Source organism: Equus caballus, chromosome 21 (assembly GCF_041296265.1).
Source record: "Equus caballus isolate H_3958 breed thoroughbred chromosome 21, TB-T2T, whole genome shotgun sequence".
NCBI classification, from domain to species: Eukaryota; Metazoa; Chordata; class Mammalia; order Perissodactyla; family Equidae; genus Equus; species Equus caballus.
The window spans coordinates 26,757,993-26,774,129 of NC_091704.1; the positions used below are offsets into that span (position 1 = coordinate 26,757,993).

General features: G+C 44.5%; 1 long non-coding RNA gene across 1 annotated transcript; it reads left to right on the plus strand.

Annotated features, from left to right (window-relative positions):
• Window positions 1-923: 923 nt before the first annotated feature.
• On the plus strand, window positions 924-10,687 carry LOC111769630 (uncharacterized). The gene is made up of 3 exons (XR_011430351.1): window positions 924-6,091; window positions 6,331-8,820; window positions 10,497-10,687. It is a non-coding gene; the product is annotated as an uncharacterized lncRNA (long non-coding RNA).
• Window positions 10,688-16,137: the final 5,450 nt, after the last annotated feature.

A 16,137-nucleotide genomic window follows, 5' to 3' on the forward strand; every position in this document is an offset into this window, starting at 1 on the left:
CTACAAGTAGTACACGGCTTCTCAAATGCTGAAAATGCCCAAATGGTGCTTTGATCTTCAGTGCTGTCTCTCCAGTGTCAGTTCCCAAGTCATTGTTGTGAAGGTCTCCGAGGTGGGGAGGAATGAAGCTTTTTTTCCACAGGCAGTGGAGGTGACCCAAATCACAATTTTTAGTTCCTAATAAAAAAAAAAAATGCAGCCAATTGAAACGGCCCAAAATAAATCATTGTTGAAACTAGCACTTTTTAGATTGGTATAGTTGGAATCTAAAAGGATTAGTACTAACTTACAAATGGTGGGTCACAGAGGAGACTAAAATAGCCAGCCTGACCTTGCAGGTTGGCACCAAGGAGCACAGCTTGGCCCCCAGGCTGGTCCATCTTTGAGCAAGACAACAGTGACTGCTCGTGTGGGCTTCCTATGTTTGAGAAAAGCACTTCTTAAAGTCCTCTACTGGTTTTGGTTTTTGTTTTTTCTCTTAAGTGGTGTAGGCATATAGGGGCAAACTAGGAAGCGGATGAGGAGAAAGGAAAATACATTTCCAAGTTAGAGAAGCTTTGGGGCATGATATCCCAATGGGTGTGAACTAAATTTCGTTGGCGGTGGGACCCACAGTCAAAGCAACTAAAGAAGCTCACTTCAAGAGGAAAATTCCAGTTTCTGGAGTGCCAGGATTAAAGAGAGCAGCGGCAACTCCCTCAGAGTTCTAAGAGCTGCTTCTTCCTTCTCTTCCTCCCCAACTTCCCACCCTTATTCTCACTGTCAGGCTGTATCATAATGTGATATCAAGAAAACCATGTCTAACACCATATGATTTCATTCATATGTGAAAGATAAACAAAGACACAGATAAGGAGAACAGATTAGTGGTTACCAGAGGGGAAGGGGGTGAGGGCAGGGTGAAAGGGGTAAAGGGGCACATATGTATGGTGATGGATAAAAATTAGACAATTGGTAGTGAACACGATGCAGTCTATTCAGAAACTGATGTATAATAATCAACACCTGAAATTTACGCAATGTTATAAGCCAATACAACCTCAATAAAATAATCTTTAAAAAAAATAGAAAGAAAAAAGAAAGGCCAGCCTGGTGGCCTAGTGGTTAAGTTCACGCGCTCTGCTTCAGCAGCCCAGACTTTGCAGGTTTTGATCCCAGGCATGGACCTACCACTGCTCGTCAAGCCATGCTGTGGTGGCATCCCACATAAAATAGAGGAAGATGGGCACAGATGTTAGCTCAGTGACAGTCTTCCTCAAGCAAAAATAGGAAGATTGGCAACAGATGTTAGCTCAGGGCCAATCTTCCTCACAAAAAAAAGAAAGAAAGAAAAAAAACCACGTCTGAAGAACATATCCTCCCCAAGAAAGGCATTACATTGTCTTACAAGCCAACAGGGTCTTTGGAGAGGCCCAGGCGTGCATCCTGGCTCTTCCACTTATAAGCTGTGGGATACAGTCGAGTTACTTAACCTCTCTGAGTTTTAAGGGCTCACCTGTGAAACAAGAACAACAGAACCCACTCTGTATATTTTTGAGAGGGACTGTGAAGAAGTACATAAATATGAGCCTTTCGAGTCAATGCCGAGATTCTCATTTTTCCCTGACCACTTTCCAGTTGGGGGACCTCATGTAGGTAACTAACTTATATGCGCCTTATATATGAGCGTTCTCATTTGTAAAGATAACAATACCCACCTCAGATGGTCAGGGATAATAACACCCACCTTGTAAGGACTTTTAGATCAAAAGGTCAAAAGCTGTAACTGGTTATATTTTGATAAATCTTCAATTATTCAAGCTAAATACATGTGCACATCTATCTGTAATTTTTGTTTTATTGACGTATAACAGATACAGTAAACTGCAGACATCATAAGTGTAAATTTAATTATATTTAACCCTGTTTTTAGATGATTTTAAAAACTAGAAGCTTTCTCTGCTGTCTGCCAATTAGAAGAAAAGAGATTAATTTATCTAATTAAAAGATAGTTTTATTTGGAGACAGAAAAAAAGAAACGCAACCTTGAATATACACAATTTTTTACCAACAAACAGGGTACAGTTCATTCACACACTTACCCACCATCTTCACTCACATTCTAGAGATTTCTTGGATTCACCGGAACGGTGGCCGTTGCTAAGCAGAAGTGACGCTTTCATAAAAGTGCCTGTGAGTTTGACCTCTGTAGCACCCCTGACATAGATTCTTAAATTTTTTTTCTTTAATTGATTACATCTTGTAGGACGTTCAACAGCTTCTCTTGAAAGAGCATGACAGACAGATGTTTTGTGTCTGAGTGCAGCATAAACATCAACATTTCCTGGCTTTGAAAATTCTTTATTCCAAAAGATTTGGCCGAATTCAGCCGTTATAAGCAAAAGACAACTCCTCTTAGCAATGTCTCTACCTAGCAGTTGATGTGTTTATTTTGACAATGATTGTGCAGCTCATTCAGATTTCCGAAACATTCAAATGTGAAAAAGCTGGTATCTTAGAATTGAGGAAACATGATTTTAATACTTTGCAACATACGTTTCACCAAAAGCAATGTAAGTTGTCTATGTGTAAAAAACCGTACAGGACACTGTGATGGCAGCTCTATTTGGCTTCACCATTGGGAGCTAAGTTGTGATAGGAGCCAGAGATTCCAAAGTGAGGAATCTTGAGTGTTTTCTCCAAGGCAAATAGCACTGCAAGACAACTTCTCTGTCATATTAACCATCATCATCACTTTGAAGTGCCTACTCTGTGCCGTGTGCTTGTCTCTCCCGGTCTTTATAAAAAGTCCCATACAATTGGTATTATTAGCCATTTTTACAGACAAAGAAACTGGGACTCGGAGGGATCACTGTGGAGGCTAACTCATCTATGTGGAAGATCCTGAATTTGAACCCAAGCCTGTCAGACTCCAACACCTGGAATCTTTCAAGTGCACACAACAGCTTTCTTCAGTTGTGCCATGTTAAGTAGACTTAGTGTACTCAGAATACCAAGAATGACTCCAAAGATCTGTTAGAGGTGGGGGTGGTGGAAAGAGAGAGAAATGTTTATATCCATATGTGTGTGTGTTTATGTATATGTGTGTGTGTCACTTACACACACACACACACACACACTAATTCATTAGGGAATTTCTTTTCACTGAAGCTGTATAAAGAAAAAACCTCACTGGTGTAAACTATTGGAAAGATGGTCAGATTGAATCAGTGAAAAGTATGAATTTTAAATTCATTTTAAATAAAAGAGATTTTCCTAGTACCTTATGGATTTCAAAATGAATTCCCACCCATCCTCTCATTTCATGCTCATAACAACCCCCTCGAACTAGGCAGAGTTGATATTATCGGCCTAAATTTACAGGTCAGAAAAAAAAAAGGCTGAAAAAGTTAAGTGCCTTGCCTGTGGTCACAGGGCTGTTTAGTGATAAACCCACATCTCCCTACTCTGCAGGGTGACCTAACAAATTCCTTCTGAATTACCAGAGCATTATTGGATAAGAATGATATGTATTCTTATATTAATTATTCATATATAAGAGATCGCCTGAAGTGCTCAAAGATGTATTTCAAACATTCCCCTTGTAATCTCATTTATATCATTCTTCTGCACCACTTAGCGAGACAGGTTTGCTAAATGAAGGAAAATTTCTGCCCAGATCCCAATCAAGTTATTATAAATTCCAGATTAATAGGGCCTAAATAAATAAGAGCTTATTAGGGGGCTAAACGCTGATAATGTTATTTGTTTCTGATATCTTTTTTCATTTGCTTCAGCTCCAATTTGAGCGTTTTATCTACTCCATTTTTTTTTCTTCTGTTTCCTCATTAGAGAAACAGAGCAAGAGAGGCATACACGGAAAACATTGCTTGCATGTGAATAAAATTAATAACCTGAAATTATAGAAGGGGGCGGAGAGGCCTCTTTTTGGTAATTTGTCATAATGTTTAGTAACAGCAATTTGCAGTAATGAAATAACCAATCTTTACTTCGGGGTATGTGTTGTGTTTATTAGTTTATGCTTTACTTACATTTTTTTATTACTCCATTTGTTAAATTATTTAAACTTACAAGGCAACCTCTAACTTAGTAGTTGTAAGGCAGCCTTCTGAAATGGGAGTCATGGAAATAATTATTTCATTTTTTATCCCTATTTTTTAAGGGACCAAGATATTTTTGTCATTTATCCTGGGATTTATAGGGTCTAAAAAGCTCAGGATCATTCACCACCAGGGGCAGGTAACCCAGATTGAACTTTAAGGACTGCAAGAAGTTATCTTTCTAAAATAAACTCTATATGGGCCAGACCCATGGCCTAGTGGTTAAGTTCGTGCACTCCGCTTCTGCAGCCTAGGGTTTCGCAGGTTCGAGTCCTGGGCACAGACCTGGCACCGCTCATCAGGCCATGCTGAGGCGGCGTCCCACATGCCACAAGTAGAAGGACCCATGACTAAAACTATGCTACTGTGTACTGGGGGACCTTCGGGAGAAAAAGGAAAGATAAAGTCTTAAAAAAAGATCTTTAAAATAAACTTTATATAAAAGTCATCTGGGTGGAAACGTGCTTTTCCTCGTGCTGGGTTTTTTCACACTTTTAAAAGAGTCCTGAGAGACTCGGATGAATGAGAGACAGGTCCATAGCATGAAAGGCCCGCTGCTCTTAGAGATATTTCTTCCATGATTAAAAAATAGTGAATTTTCGTTTGCCAGGTGCAAGGAATAAACGCTCCTGGGTTCCCTCTGTTCTGTCGTCTTCCCTCTAATCTGCAGAAACACCACAAAGGCTGTTCTGTTCCTTCCCGCCATCGCATTTCTCACTCAGACACCCTTCCTGTTTGGGATTCTATTTCTTACTTCCATTTGGTTCTTTCCTTTCCTGGACGGGCTTCTAAGTTTGTTTGTGTTCAGGTTTCCCACATTTTCCTATTTTTGAATTGTTTCTTTCTGCAGGACAATCTCCGTGTCTCACTCCTTTTTCATTTTGCTCCCTGTCTGTTCTGTACCTGGTATTATTCATCATCTTTGTTTCTATTTATTTCTCTTCTCCTAGCTCTTATTTCTTTATCTCTGGCCCCTTATTTCCTCTCCTTGATTCTCCTGTTCCCATCTCAATGCCCTTTGACCGACCAGACATCCTCTCCCTACCCACTTAGAGCAATTGAAGAAACACTCCCGACAGAATGGAATAGAAAAGACAGAACAGAAAGAGAGAATGGAAAGGTGGTGAGTGAACCTGGGAAGGGCATGTTGGGTCTTGTTCGTGACTTCCCCATCCCGTCTGTCTGTCGGACAGTCTCCGCCTGTCTGCCTGTGTCCCAGTGAGGGAACGAGGCCACACAAAGGGGAGGAAGCAGGAGGAGATAAAGGTGAGGGCTTGGGCCTGGCCAGCTGTTCTTTAAATACCACCCGTCAGCATTCCTCTCAGAAACCCTACAAAACAGGATTGTACTTAAAGCATGGAGCAGCTCCGCTCAGCTCCCCAGCAAGCTAGAGTCCACCCTCTCTGGAATCTAACACTGAAGGTAAGTGTAATCATCAGAATGTTTCTGCTTGACCCTAAATTACTTTAAAACTACCAGTGGGAGGGTGCTGATGCCAACCTCCAGAATAAACATCTTACTTCTCATGACTTGGCCATGACCCAGCCCCACCCTTAGCATTTTTGTTTTTAAAATATTTCCAGATATGTTTATAAATAAATCACGCCTTTTGGAACTGCCTTGCCGCCACTCAGTCGTACAGCGGAGGAAAAATCCGTGACAGCTAACACGGTGGAAAGTTTGCTTCTCTCTTACCCTTCAGAGAAAAAAAAAAAGCAGCATAATAAGTATTTAAAAACCAGATGAACAAGAAGCTCTCAGAAAAACAATTTTACCAGCTCAGTAGTAGTAAGACAACCAAATGTACAAACCCCGTGACCTTTCTTCCGTCCCTTCCCAACCCCGGGCGGACGCTGCTGGTTGGGACCTGAAGTACTGTGCAGGGGCCAGTGTGGGGGCAGCGGGGACCAAGGAGCCACTGTCTTCCTCACTTTGGAGCCTGCTGAGGAAGAATGATGACAGAGCTGACTCCATTTTTCCTTTTCAGGCAGGTGTCATTTTTGTTGATTTTGAAAGTGAGTCCCAGGGAAAACCCTCAGTGTTCAAATTCTTCAAAACAACAATAAACCTGCACTTTGCGCATGTTTTTTTCTTTTGACAAAAGAAGTCTCTTTTTGGGGGAGGGTGAGGTAAATAGAGGAAATTACCCTAAATTTGTAACATTGTTGACTAGGATCCTCTCTGATGTCAGCCCGTCGTCCCCTCCCATTCTGGCCCACTCTTTAGACAGAGGCAGAAGAGCTGGGTCTAAGGATCGATGAAGACACAAAGGCTCAGGATGGAGGCCTCGGTCCAACCCCGCACAGACTGCGGCTGGGTCTGAGCGGCCCCAGGCAGCCAGGAGTCCTTCCTGGTAAGGCGGCTTCAGGCCCAGGGGTCTGCCCACAGTAGGGGTACCGCCGTGTGGGGACCTCTTGGTCCAAGGCCCTCTTTTTATTAACATCCGAGGATTTTTGCTTTGATTTCCTGGCTTCAAAAAGATAACAAAAGGAGGAGCTGAGAACTGAATCCATACGATAGAATAACACACCCAGTGATAAATTATATTGTCACAAATATTCATTCAAAAATCATTCACTGGGGTTCCAATTTTAGTGCTAATTTTTCCCCTCTAAGGAAGTTTTAAAATAAAATAAAAAGAAACAAGAAGCAAAAATAAAATAAGAACAGAAAAATCCTTGGCCAGATAGGGCCCAGTTCCTGGTATTCTTGAGATTTTCAGGTTCTGTCTTGTTTGCAAAGCCTCGTGGCCCCGATTTCGGTCCATGATGGGTGTTAGAGGGGCCACTGCCTGGTCTCAGGGCTTTCATCGCCTTTGGGAGCCCTGTCGTGGTCTTTGTCTCCATTCGGTAAAAGGTTGGGCTTCAAGCAGCTGCGGGCGTAGTGTCAGCGGCTCCACAGAGCCGAGCAGTGGTCCACGTTAGGCGGCAGGCTCCCTGCCAGCCTGGCCTGGGCTCTGCACTCTGCTCTCTGCCCCGCCGCAGAGGGAGGGGTTCCTGGCTCTCTACATTCTGCAGGAAGAGAACTATCTCAAGGCTGAGTTCCTGGAAAAACCCACCACCACAATCGAAAAGCCATGAACTCCTATGACTCATTTTGTCACACAAACATCCCATTCTGGAATAGCCAGAGGTTTCGCTCTTACTCCCCTTTCTGACCATTGTCAAGGACATGTGACTTGAGTAGACGTGTTGGTTTCCTGGGCTGCCATCACAAAGCCTCACAAACTGAGTGGATGCCTACTGAATAAATGGAAACCTATTGTCTCAGTTCTCAGGGCCAGAAGTCCAAAATGAAGGTGTTGGCAGGCCGTCTCCCTGGGACGGTGCTGGGGAAGGATCTGTTCCTCGTCTCTGTCCCGCTTCCGGTAGCCTCAGGCGCTCCTTGTCTTGTAGACACCTCGCTCCAATCCACTGTCCTTTCACAGTGTTCTCCCTGTGTCTTCACATCTTCTTCCCTCTGTGTGTGTCTCCGTATTTAAATTTTCCCATTTTATAAGAACACTAGCCATGTTGGATTAGGACCCACCCAAATGGCCTCATTTTAACTTGATGAAATCTGCAAAGACCTTATTTGCAAATAAAGTCCCGTTCTAAGGTTTGGAGGTTAGGACTTCAATATATCTATTTTGGAGGACACAATTCAGCCAAAAACCATAGCCTACCTTGATGTTTAAATATTTTCTCAACTTACAACAAAGACTACTCTCTCTTGTTCTGTGGGTCGGCATGTGGAAGTTCTGTAACTAGAGCAATAACAAGATTCAAACAAATGGCAAAGCAAAGCGGCTGGATAGGTTAAACAGTGGTGGGGCTTTAGAAACTTCTGCTTGGCCACTTCCCCTTGCGCAGGCCTGCTCAACCTCCTCTTCCGGTTTCCCTGAAAGAAGTGGGAATCTGATTTGGACTTTGAGCCGAGGTTTCTCTTTTCTAAGCTCTCCTCCAGCACAGGGACTCATCTGAGCTGCCCTCCCTTTCTGTAATAGTGGCTCTCACCCGGGATAAAAACTTACCCTCACCACTGACGGAGGGGGAAGTGCTGGAAAATGTGTCAACACAGGTACTGTTGGTTGCCCAATAGCAATTCACACTCATTATTGTACAGTCATGATATAAGACTGAAAGTGACATTTAAGTGTTTTGAGATCCTAAGATGAAAAGTAATTGAAAAGAGTAGTTGTTGGGATTGGATTGTCATAGCATTTTCTTTATTCAATCAGAGCATATTTGGGTTAATGAACATCTTAGTTTCTCCTAATTTTCTGGATAATAGTCATAACAAACCCAATACAGTTCTCGTCCTCCAGGGCTTACACATTGACGCGATTAATCACCTTTCATTTCCATAGCTCTTCTCCTGCCCCAGCCAATTCTCATGTCAGCCTCCTAAGTCAGCGCAACACGTATGAAGAGCACGTGAGAAAAATGACGAGGTTCAAAGAGTGGGGGGCCCCCCAGGTGGTCTCTGGGGGCACCAGGGCCGGGGGCTCCAGCCCGTGGCTCCCCTCCCTTCAGTTGCGGCCAGCTCCTTGCACAAACTGGTGGTACACTACATGTGGATTTCATTTACGGGTTGGACTAGTTTCCAGCGTCTTGTTTGAATGTTCTGTTTCTTATTTTTATTTTCCAGTTTTTCTAGTTGGGTAAGGCTGGGTAGATCAGATGGATCAGAGGAGCTATCTCTCACCTGTCCCACTCTGACTACAAATCTTCCCTCGCAGGTAGGATTTAAAAGGGAGATGGCTGGGGGGCCGGCCCCGTGGCCGAGTGGTTAAGTTTGCGCGCTCTGCTTCAGCAGCCCAGGGTTTCACTGGTTTGGACCCCGGGCTCGGCCATGGCATTGCTCATCAGGCCATGCTGAGGCGGCGTCCCACATGGCACAACCGGAGGGACCTACGACTAAAATATACAACTATGTATTGAGGGGCTTTTGGGGAGAAGAAGAAGAGGAAGAAAAAAAAAAAGAAGATTAGGGGCCAGCCCCGTGACGCAGTGGTTAAGTGCGCACATTCCACTTCTTGGAGGCCTGGGGTTCACCAGTTAGGATCCCGGGCACAGACATGGCACCACTTGGCAAAAGCCATGCTGTGGTCGGCGTCCCACATAGAAAGTAGAGGAAGATGAGCACAGATGTTAGCTCAGGGCCAGTCTTCCTCAGCAAAAAAAAGAGGAGGATTGGCAGCAGTTAGCTCAGGGCTAATCTTCCTCAAGAAAAAAAAATTAAAAAAAAGAAGATCAGCAACAGATGTTAGCTCAGGTGCCAATCTTTAGGGAAAATAAATAAATAAAAAATAAACAAACAAAAGGCACATAGTGGAGGGTAAGCTTAGAAGAGCGAGGGGAGAGACTGTGCCAAAGCCTTGTCTTTGCAATCGAGCAGGCAGAGCGCTTCATGCAGAACGGACGGGGAGGACGGGATAGGAAAAATTTATGTTTTTCTTTCTGATAATTCACTAGCACTGTACAAAATTAAACAGTACAGAGAAAGAGAAGGTTTCTGCCATCTCAACACTTCTGTACTCTCTCTAGGGGGCAGCCACACTGATGGCAGGGCACTTCCTTCTAGGCTTTTCAAAACTATAGGTCCACATCCACATCTCTATAGAAGCAGAATCATTAACAGGGTCATAATATTCTGATTATTCTGTACCTGCTCTTTATCTTCTTATATTGCAGATATTTTCCCATGTCAAACCATGAAGATGTAACCTATTCTTTTTTTAAAAAAACACATTTCATGTTTTAAAATAAAGCAATTCTTGCACAGATTCAAACCACACAGAAAGATATAAAGTGAGAAGTGCAATTCTTCCTCCTTTGCCGCTAGTCCTTTTCCCCGAAGGTAATCACAGTCACCATGTAACAGCGTCCCCCACACCCCTCCAGAAAGTGTGATCACTAATATTTCCAGATAAGTGCAAATAGATAACTTTTACTTTGTTCTATACCTTATTTTGTTTACATAACACATCTTCAACTTTTAAAGAACCAGTATACACAGATATTTCTCATTCTTTTTAACAGATGTGTGGTAATCCATTGCATGAATATACCATTATTTAATTAATCAGTTCTCTGTTAATGGACATTTAAGCTGTTTAAAAATTCTGTACTAAACAAACAGCACTAGAATAAACATTCTTATACATACATCTCTGTACGGAAAGAACATTAATGCTCACTTTTCCACACTCTCATCAGCCCTGGTCATTAAGCCTTTATTTATTGATTTATCTTTTTCCAAAACTTCTGCTGATTTGATTAGTGACATCTTGCTTTAACTTCCATTTCTTTGATTATTAAGGAATCTAACTTATTTTATATGATTTGCTGCTCTGTATTGCCTGCTCATGACTTTTGCCTGACTGTCTACTGGAATATTCTCTTTTTCTTATAGATTTAGAAGAGGAGAATGGCGTTCTCACACAATACAGAACTCCAGTGATGGGTCTGAGAAGGTCTTAAAAAGCAATTATTCTCTACGTGGTCATTATTCTCTAACAACTCAACAGAGACCAAGCTAAAGTTTACGTCTGTTAAAACAATTTTTTTCTAATAAAGTATAAATCGTGTAAAAAAAAATACAAGAGGAAAGAACAGCTTGTTTTCCAGTCTCTTGTCATCTGAGGGGCACTTTGGGGAGACAGTGAAGATGCCAAGGAAATCATTCTTATCTGTTTAACACACACTTCTCATAAGGAACTCTTGGCTATTCTAGCTTAAGACACACACAAGTGAAAGTAACAAGACCATTCTAAGTGATGGACTGCCACTCTTTCTGACTGGTTCCCCCTCAGTCCAAATTACTGAAATTTTCTCCTAATGTCTAAAAACAAGCCCATTTACAGAGCCAGTGACATCATCACTGTCAGAACTGCATTCATTTTCACTCCCTCACACAGTTTCCTACTGGATGAGTGGCTTCCTTGTTTAAATATGGAATTCACAGATCATAAAATGGATTTCATCCAGACACAAAATATGAAGAAATGAACTCATGGGAAATGACCCTTGAAATGCACACCACCCTCCAGGCTTGAAAGGATTTTCTGTTTCATCAACTTTAGATGAGCCATAATAATAAAACATAAAATACTATGCAGAGACTAGAAAATCAACAGTCGCATACCTTGCACTTCCTCCCATCTCGCTTTCCTAGCCTGACTCATTCTCCGCATTTACAGCTAGTCCACTTGGCCTCCCCTCAGGAATCACACCCCGTGGTCGCGCTATGGGTTCCTTCTCTGTGCCTCCAGAACACTCTGCGTGCCTCTCTCTCATTCCTTACTGTACGATTTTGAAATGATATGGGATGTGTCTTCTCCCCTCTTTGATTGCTGGCTCTGCCGGCCAAGGTCCACGTGGTGTTGATCCTTGTGCGCCTGCCAGCTCTCACCGTACCTGGCACTTAGCGGGTTCTCAGTAATTACTTGTTTCGTTGTGTTATTGTTAATATTTTGAACCGTGTGAAGAATTTTTTGCTCATCTGTGGCAGACACAGCTGGTTGCCCTCCCAACAGCCATCACAGCCCCTGCCCCCTTAATCGTTGCCGGGAGAGCCCTGATTTTGTTTGAAGGTTCACTCTCCACCAAGCTATGTGCTCAGGAAATGACTCCTCTTGTTGGGCTGGGGTTGGGAGCACCCACGGTGACTGGCATTCCCATCCCCTGGCCTGTGGCCCAACCCTAGCCAATGAGGTCTGAGAGTTAAGTCAGCCGGGGAGCTTCTGGCCACACATGGAGGGCCATCGCCAACCTGCTGAAGACTGCGGGGACCTCCTCCGTGGTGTGCTCCGTGGGGGGCCGGAGCTGCGCTGCCTGCAGACTTCACTGAGAGATAGTTAACCCCTGAGTGCATCCTCACAGTACACCGCCACGCTTCATAAAAATGGGGAGAAACCAGACGGGATTTAGGAGTCCTCTATTGGGGGAAATAGAGTCAAAATGGAAAGTCAAAAGGAATCCGGTTTTACCTCATGGTAGAGAAGCCTATGGGTAAACTTGGTTGCTGTTTTCAAGTTCATGGAGGGCTTTATGGAAGGGATATCAAACAATTATTCCCCATGACTTCTGAAGACCTAACTGAAAGAGGAAATTGAATTAAAGCAGGAGAGACTGTGGCCGGATTTAAGGGAAAATTTGCCTGCAGGAATGATAAAACCCTGGCGTGGGCCACCGAGGGTGAGAATCCATCCCTTCGGAAAAAGACGAGAATGGAAACCATGGGTCTTTGAGCAATTTATTATTCACCTACTTAAGACACTGGGAATAACCAAATGACTGCTTGAAGTTTGAAATTCTATGCTAATTTAGAGAAGAGAAGCTACTCAAGTTTAAGTAGACGAGGAATCAGCCCCAGACCTCCAAAAGTATTCATTAGGTTGAGTTTGATCTGACAAAGCCGGAAATACCTGTTTCAGCCCTATCAGGCCTGACACCCAGTTGATAATTGACGTTGAACACACACTGCTTATCAGAGCTTTGGGATTAGTCACATGCCGGGAACCAGGACACTGCATGAGAAATATAGCCTCTGGGAAGGTGGCTGATTATTTCCAGAGTGTTTATTAGTAAGGCTGATCCTAATCTGAATCCACTTTTCCATGGAAGGATGTAAAAAGGAGTATTGGATTTGGTCAGATTATCTGACCAAATCTGAGTCAACATCCTAAAGTACACACGGTGTTCAAGCCACCAGGCAGCAGGGGTGGGGCGGCTCCGCTTAGGTTAGGGCCACCTGCTCCTGCGTCCGAGGCCTGGGTTCAAGGAACTACTCACACAAATGATATTGTGAGTTGACTTACTAGCTGTGAAATTACGGCATGGATCATAATTAACCTGGGACCATAGCTACCTCTCCCCTTACAACCAATTTTCTATGAAAGCTCTTATTAGCAAGACTCTCACACTAACCCCAGAAGCTAATGTAAATACAGTAAAGGCATATTAGAATCGGTTTTTGAAGGCGTGTTCTTGTTGATTTGATTCTGTGCACGTCGCCACCTCGTTTCACTGAGACGGCTGCTGGGGCATTTCTTTTCCTTCTGAACTTGGCAGGGCAAATCTTAAAATGCAGATTCTATGTCTTGAAACTCACTCTTTCACAAATCAACAAGGACTCTTTGGGTCACACCAGGCCTTCTTCTCCCGGGGCTGGTCCTGAACGAGCAGGAGCTGACACAGACACCAGCAGCCGATGCGGGTCCCCTCCCAGCCCCCCTTCTCCTCTTCCTTTGCACGGATTCTCCAATGCCTCACCTCTCTTGTCCTTTAGCCTTGTTTTTGAGAATCCTTTAATGCCTTGCCTAATTCGCTGCACCAGGGCACACACTCCCAAGCGGCCCGGGGAGCCCTGGAACAGCCTGTGGGTCTTCAGACCTTCCTGACTTCAGATGAGAGGCCCACCCACGAGCTGCGTGGAGCTGTGTGGGACGCTGCTGTCCTCTCCCTCTCACTTGGCACCTTCCCTCTGCTAGACCTTGGTGCTTGCAGTGATGGAGGCAAGCCTGTAGAGTTAGTTGGTGCCAACAAGACTGTGTCATCTGGGTCCTCATTCTTTCCTTTTATCTTGTGAGGTCAAAGTATGGAACCACCCTTAGACAGGATGCTGGCCTCTTACATCTTGACTTTGAAGTCACTCAGACCCGGGTACAAACCCTCCTCTGCCACCTAATGCCAGTGTGTCTGTGGACAAGGTATTCATCTTGAAGAGCCTCAGCTTCCTATAAAAAGAGGATAGTAATACCTACTTCCAACGTTGTAAGGATTAAGCGACAGACATTTAAAAAGCACTTATTATTCAGTGTCATAGAAGAGCAAACACCCCTTTTGATAGCAATAAGAGACTTCTAAATACCTGTGCTCAGAGTATAGCAATAGAGAGTATTTGCTGCGTGCACTCCAGTTATTTCCTTTGAAAAGAAACCCCAGGTTTGGGCCTATGACCCCAGCAAAATAGCTGCAGAGCTGAAGGACCTCATCCCAGGGGCGGGGCGGGGTGGGCGGGGACACACGGGACACACACCACTGACCGAGGAGTACTGTTTTCCTAGAGAACGGAGGCTACAGCAACATTGCCTGCAGCCCGTGCCTCGTGCCTCGCTGGGACACGGGGAAGGTTAATGAGATAACATCTAGGTGGAAAGTGCTGAGTGTGCTCAACATTACCATGTTGCAATTACCCGATCCTGGAGCAAGCTCTCCTTTGTCCAGATTATTCAAGAGCAAGCGGCTCTGGTGAGAAATTGCAGCAGGTAAGACGTAACTTAGGCAAGTCAAACACGCCCCATCCCAGGCGCGCTTTTCAGCTTCGTTGGGAGGCGCAAACAGGGCAAGGGTTTCGGCCGCTGCAGTGCTGCAGTTCAAGTGTTCAACTTTCTGGGTTTAGAATCACTTCCTGCCATGTTTCCACAGACCTACCTAGAGGCCACTGACCGCACAGTGTGGTGGATGCGCTCATCAGCCCTGTGAGCTGCGGCAAGCCACGCCCCCTCCCCGAGCCTCAGTTTCCTTGCCTGGAAAATAGATATAATAATCCCCACCTATTTCATGCCGTTCTGAGGCTACAAAGTGCTTTGAAAATTATAAAGTAATGCCTATTAATGTGAACTAATTAATGTAAAGATGCCACTTTCTATTCTCTCATTTCTTATCTGACCACAACCAAGGTTAAGAAGTGAAGGTCTCGGGGCTGCCCGTGGCTGAATGGTTAGGTTTGTGTGCTCTGCTTGGGCTGCCCGGATTTCAATGGTTCGGATCCTGGGCACGGACATGGCACTGCTCATCAGGCCATGCTGAGGCCGCGTCCCACATAGCACAACCAGAAGGACCTACAACCAGAATATACAACTATGTACTGGGGGGCTTTGGGGGAGAAGAAGAAGAAAAAGATTGGCAAGAGATGTTAGCTCAGGTGCTGATCTTTAAAAAACAAAAAAAAGTCAAGGTCTCTGACTGTACTTGCATGTTACCAACCGTCACACATCACAAAGTCCAGCTGAATTTCCACAAGGCTGAATTATGGATTAGGAGCACTGAGAAAAGATAGTACTTTTGGTTCTATTTTTAAGGACCAGCTTATCCACGGTTCAGTGCTCATACTGTGGATCCGCTAAGCCTTGCTATTATATACAAATAGTATTAGCTTTTATTTTTGTAGCACTCGGAATTTTTCAAACCACTTTCACATGTATTATCTCATGGTGCTGTTTAGGGCATCTGCCCGTAGGTCTCTGTCGCTCCCAGCTAATCTTTTGGGGTATCTGCTTTTCTGTTCCCTGTTTTCCAGCACTTCACCCCTGGAAGAGGCAGAAGCCTGGGGCTTTGAGGAGGAGCCAGGCCGTGACCCCGGGAGTCTGACTGGATCGGCCTCGGTGGCAGCAGTCACTAGGAAATGAAGACGTTTCTGAGCTGCCCAGCCTGTCTCAGGAACCGGACACAGGCAGCCCTGTTCACGGGGAGACAAGCATCCCTCCGCGACCCTTGGTCACCATGGCGGTGTCAGGAAAGGCTCCCACGTTCCCAGAGCCTGGGCTGCTGCTTCCTGACAAACCAGCCCCTCAATAATCTTATTGTATGTTTTCAAAATAATTCTCTGTAATGCCCCAAGAATGTCTGAACTTCTGTGTGAACTCGCTAGTTTGCATGTTTTTCAGCTTATTAGTGGGAACTCCGATAGACGAGGCCCATGACCTTGCCTTTCCACGGCTCTCTCGGGCGGGGTGCAGGCACAGTCGTTCCTGCTGGTGAACCCGCAGTGCCCTCTCCGCTCCTTCTGATTCTCCCTCGGACCACTCGAGCCTCTTTCTTCCCCAGCCCTCTTCAAAACCAACGCTAAGAAAGAAATAGCTTTGCTTCGATTACTGGTTACTCATTAGAGAATGTCACAAGATTCTGGTTCTGGATTTTCATGAAGGAAGATTCTAGAAAAAGACAGAGAGAGTGGAGATGGTGTTGCCTTTGAGGACCTGATTACCCTGACCCACGCCGCTGAGAAGGGAGCATTCGGCTGCTTATTTCAGGATGACTGCACATGACCC